Raw genomic sequence first — 6,179 nt, forward strand, 5'->3', positions numbered from 1 at the left:
AAAAGAAAAGAAAAGAAAAGAAAAGAAAAGAAAACAGAATGGGAGAGAACTCAGAACTTTACGTATTCTTTCATTTTCTAGCAAGCTAGGACATGAACAGTAAACATTTCAGCTATCCTATAACATATTTAGAACGCTTTCAGAACAACTCCAGATCCAAAAGTAACTAGAAAATAAACAACAACACTTGTGGCAGTGAACAATCAGCTCGGATTACTAAACCACAAGTGAGCCCAGATGAGAAGCACAAAAGGCTCTAAGATTTCCTGTCAAAATGCTCTAATCCACCAGCTGATGCATGCAATCCCCAAGTCCTCTTTAGCACTGCCTAGAAATGGCCTGCTCTTGTGCATGTATCAAGGGTACCCTGCAGGGGACAGATCCTACCATTATTTTGACATCTTTATAGTAGAACCTGAAGACAAAAAAAAAAAAAAAAAAAAAGTGCCATTTAAAAGTTAAAAGAAAACACAGGAGAAAAACCTCTTGACACTGGATTTTGGCAACGATTTCTTAGATATGACACCAAAAGTACACGTAACAAAAGAAAAATAGTTAAGTTGGACGTCATCAAAAGTAAAAACTTTTGTGCATCCAAGGACATTATCAACAGAGTAAAGAGGCAACCCGTGGAATTGGAGAAAATATTTGCAAATGATATTATCAGATAAGAGATTGCTATCCAGAACATATAAAGAACTCCTACAACTTAAAAAAAAAAAAACTATTTAAAAATGGGCAAAGGACTTATATAGACATTTCTCAAAAGATACACAAATGGCCAATAATTATGCACGTGAAAAGATACTTAATATCACTAGTTATTAGAGAGATGAAAATCAAAACCACAGCGAGGGGTACCTGGGTGGCTCAGTCGGTTGAGGGTCTGACTTCAGCTCAGGTCAAGATCTCACGGGCTCATGGGTTTAAGCCCTGAGTCAGGATCAGGGTCAGCTGTGCTGATAGCTTGGCGCCTGGAGCCTACTTCGGATTCTGTATCTCCCTCTCTCTCTCTCTCTACTCCTCCCCCGCTCATGCTCTGTCTCTCTCTGTCTCTCAAAAATAAATAAAAACTTTTTAAAAATGAAAAAAAAACCACAATGAGATACCACTTCATACTTATTATAATGATGATTATAAAATAAAGCTTTATAAAAAAATAACAAGTGTTGGTAAGAATGTGGAGAAATTAGAACGCTTGTGCACTGTTGGTGAGAATGCAAAGTGGTACAGCTGCTGTGGAAAACAGGAAGGCGGTTCTTCAAAAAAATTAAACATAGAATTATCATATTATACAGAAATTTCACTTCTGGATACATACCCGAAAAAAAGTGAAAGCAAGGACTCAAACAGATATTTATACACCCATATTCATAGGAGCATTATTCACAATAGCGAAAACAGGGAATGAACCCAAGTGTCTATTAAGTGTCAAGATGAATGGATAAACAAATATGGTGTATACATAAAATGGAATGTTATTCAGCCTTAAAAAGGAAGGAAATTCTGACATATGGTACAACAGGCATGAGCCTTGAAGATATTATGCTAACTGGGGTGCCTGGATGACTCAGTCGGTTAAGCGTCCGATTTCAACTCAGGTCATGATCCCACAGTTCAGTTCGGTCCGTGGGTTCGAGCCCCGCTTGGGCTCTGTGCTGACAGCTTCAAGATTTTGTCTCCCCCTCTCCCTGCCCCTCCCCCACTTGCGCTCTGTCTCTCTCAAAAATAAACTTTAAAAAAAAATCTTTAAAAAGAAGATATTACGCTAAGTGAAATAAACTAGTCACAAAAGAACAAATATTGCATGATTCCACTTACATAGGTATCTAGGGTAGTCAATGCTTAGAGACAAATTGTAGAATGGTGATTGTCAGAGCTAAGGGAGAAAGAAATGAAGAGTTATTGTTTAATGAGGACAGAGCTTTAGTTCTGCAACATGAGAAGAGTTCTATGGATGGATGGTGGTGATAGTAGCACAACAACATGTATGTCTTTAACACTACTGAACTGTGCACTTAAAAATGGGTAAGATGTCAGGGCACCTGGGTGGCTCAGTCAGTTAAGCGTCTGACTTTGACTCAGGTCATGATCTCAGAGGTTTGTGAGTTCCAGCCCCATATTGGGCTCTGTGCCGGCAGCCCGAAGCCTGGAGCCTACTTCAGATTCTGTGTCTCCCCCTCTCTCTGCCCCTCTCATGCTCACACTCTGTCTCTCAATAACAAATAAACATTTTTTTAAAAAAAATTTTAAAGAAATGGTTGGGCAAATTATGGTATATTCATACTACAGAATATTATGGAATCATTGAAAATAGCTAGGTTTGTCTACATTCTACAGTATATTAAATAAAAATTAAGTTGCAGACAAAAATGTATCATTATCATTAGCAAATATTCAAATTGCATTGACAGTGTGTCACACAGGGTTCTAAGGGCCTTTCATATTTTTATTGAAATATAATTAGCATACAGTGTTATATTAGTTTCAAGGTACAATATGATTCAACAATTCTATACATTACTCAGTGCTCACCACAATAGGTATAGGGCTTTTTTTTTTTTCTAAGTTTATTTATTTATTTTGGGAGAGAGGGAGAGAGAGCAGGGGAGGGGCACAGAGAAAGGAAGAGAGAGAATCCCTAGCAGGCTTCGCACTGTCAGTGCAGAGCCCAATGTGAGGTTAGAACCACAAATGGCAAGATCATGACCTGAGCTGAAACCAAAAGTTGGATGCTTAACTGACTGAGCCACCCAGATGCCCTGGTGGGGAACTTTTTATATGTTATCTCATTTAATCCTCACAACAATCTTATGAGGTAAATACTATTATTGTCCCATTTCAAAGATGAAGAAGTCCAGGCATAGAGAAAATGAGTAATCTGCCCAAGGGTAAACAGCTAGTAAATGACTGGAGCCTGTAATGGAACCCAGATTCTCTGACCTTGGAGTACCATCATATAGCATACTGTCTCTAAACATAATTCTATGCTTGGGTATGTGCGAATATACGTATATCATGTATGTATGAATATATGTATATGGTATGTTTGTGGGTGTCTGTGTCTGTGTGTTTAATCATATAATATATCTCTAGACCTAGACATATAAACTTAGGGGAGAAATGGAAAGATTACCTACCGAATTATTAATAATGGTTATAATTCTCAAGGTTGGGTAGGATGACAGAAATAGGGGAAAGGATTTTCACTAATTTTGCTTGTGTGTATGTGTGATTATGTACTTGTGGATTTTAGGATCTTTCCAGTAAGCTTTTTTTCAACTTTTTTTTACTGCAGTAAAATATATATATAACATAAAATTTACTATTTTAACCATTTTTAACTGTACATTTCAGTGGCATTAAGTACATTCACATTGTTGTGCAACCATCACCACCCTCCATCCACAGAACTCTTCGTGTTATAAAACTGAAACTCTGTACACATTAAACAACAACTCCCCGTTTCCTCCTCTTGGCCAGCCCATGGCAACCACAGTATTACTATCTGTCTATATGAATATTGTACCTCCTATAAATGGAATCATACAGTATTTGTCTTTTTGTTACTGGTTTATTTCACTTAGCATAATTCCTCAAGGTTCATCTATGCTATAGCTTATGTCAAAATAGCCTTCCTTTTTCAGGCTGAATAATATTGTTATACATATATATCACATTTTGCTTATCCATTTATTCCTCAATGGACACTTGGGTTGCTTCCATGTTTTAGCTATTGTGAATAATGCTTCTATGAATATAGGTGTACGAACATCTGAGTCCCGGCTTTCACTTTTTGGGGATATTTATCTGGAAGTAGAATTGCTGGATCATATGGTGATTCTATGTTTAATCTTTTTGAAGAACCACTGTCCTGTTTTTCCACAGTGGCTGTACTGGTTTACATTCTCACCAACAGGGTACAAAGATTCCAATTTCTCCACTTCCTCACTAACACTTGTTATTTTCTGTGTTTTATTTTAATATTTTTTAAGTTTATTTATTTTGAGAGAGACAGAGCGCAAGTGTGGGGGAAGGGCAGAGAGAGAGAGACAGGGAAAGAGAGAAAATCCCAAGCAGGCTCCACACCACCAGTGCAGAGCCTGACACGGGGCTCAAACCCACAAAACTGTGAGATCACACCCGGAGCCGAACCAAGAACTAGATGCCCAACCGACTGAGCCACCCATGCACTCCTGTTTTGTTTTTTTGATAGTAGCCATCCCAGTGGATGTGAGGTGATATTTCATTGTACTTTTGACCTGTAATTCCCTATTGTTTAGTGATATTGAGCATATTTTCATGTCCTTTATTGGCCATTTGTAGATCTTTTTTTGAGAAATGTTTATTCAAGAAATTTGACCCATTTTTGTTTGGATTTTTGTTGTTGTTGTTGTTGTTGTTGTTGTTGTTGTTGTTGTTACTGAGTCGAGTAAATTTTGAAACATACATCCTCCCTGAGCCCCTCCATTAAAAACCTTATACCCAGCTATCTGTATACAGAATTTCATGACTCTAGACTTTTCACTCACCACTTTCCTGGATCACAAGAGTCATTTAAAAGTTTCTAAAATTGTGGGTGCGTAGGTGGCTCAGTCCATTAAATGTCTGTCTCTTGATTTCGGCTCAGGTCATGATCTCACTATTTATGGGATCAAGCCCCCAGCTGGGCTCTGCACTGACAGCTCAGAGCCAGCTTGGGATTCTTTCTCTTCCTCTCTCTCTGCTGCTCCCCCACTCGCTTGCATGCGCACACTCTCTCAAAATAAATAAATATTTTTTTTTCCTAAAATTGGACCTACTTTCCATATGCTTCACTACCACCACCACTGCTCCAACACCTGCACATCACTAATCCAATTTAATCAGCCTTTTTTTTTTCTCTTTCTGCCCATGGATTTGTAGGACAGTAGAATAGCATCCTTTACAGTGCACATATATTTAAGTGAAAACTTCTACTGAGATGCCTTCTCCCTTTCCTTCTCCAGCCTAAATTTTCCCAAATCCTTAAGAAATGGTTTTTGCTCAGCACTATCATTAACCAGTATGGGGAAGAAATGAAAGACTCCGTGGTCCTAGGAGGGGAGAGCAGGAGTACCTCTAGTCAAACCACAATGACCACGTGGAAACAACAAATCTAAGCCTTCTGAACCCCAAATGGCAACGTACAAGGCCAGCAATGGTGAGAACAAGGTTTGCAGAAACTTTGCCGGATAAGCGGATCATGGATTTCGCACAGTTCTGTGTAGAAAGGGCGCTGAGCCTTGCTGGAAAACTAGTCTTCCAAATAACCGCCAAGCAGCGCTGCCTGGCTTCCCCCGCGTCCCCAAGGTCTGACTCCTCCGCAGGACTGGTTTTCTCCCTGCAGCCACCGCCTTTCCCCCCAATCATGCTCTGCCTCTCGAGCCTAGGGCTTTGCTTAGTTCCTTCCGCCTCAAAGGTTTAACTCCAGTCCCACTCAACCTTAGATCGACCTCAACTCCGCTCTAAGACACAGTAGGGTTTCAAGAAATGCTGATAGGCCGAATGAATGAAGAAATGAAGAAATCATAAAATAGGAACTTTTATCCTCACGTAACCTGGCAGAAAGATGTGGAACTCTGAAGTCAGACAGATCGGGTTCCAATACCAGTTCTTCCACTTAGTTAGTAGCTGCTGGGTGAAGTTCGCTCCTCTGAGTGTTCAAAAAACGTTTGTTGAGCGAATGAATAAGATGTGTGAAAAATTAAATGAGATAATGCTTGTATCGTCCGCTGGCCACCATCAAGGCTCCACAGAACTACTACTCTCCCTACTATATACCATGTTCTGTATTTATTTAGGTGGACTGTGAGTTCCCTGAGGAAGGAGATGTTTGACTGGGTTCCGAACTCCCCAAGGTGCTGGGTCATATTTAAGTGACTAGAACGTAGATGGAGGACTGCAATTTTTTAAATGCTCCGGCCGAGGAAGATTACATATCCCGAATGGATCAAGCAGAGACCCCAAGTCGCATCATCCCTCGAGAAATCTCAGCCAGTTCGTGTATAAAAGGCCTACCATACCTGCAATTCGAGTCTGTGCGCCTTAGGACTCCACCCCACCCCGCGCCTCCATCCCGCTGAGCCCAAAGGCGGCCCACGACTTGCTCCTCCCAGGGGCCGGCGCCTAGGGAACACGCCTGCGCACTGCTCTCTCCT

The sequence above is a fragment of the Puma concolor genome, chromosome C2 (genome assembly GCF_028749965.1).
Source record: "Puma concolor isolate L17-30 chromosome C2, mPumCon1.1.hap2, whole genome shotgun sequence".
Lineage (NCBI taxonomy): Eukaryota > Metazoa > Chordata > Mammalia > Carnivora > Felidae > Puma > Puma concolor.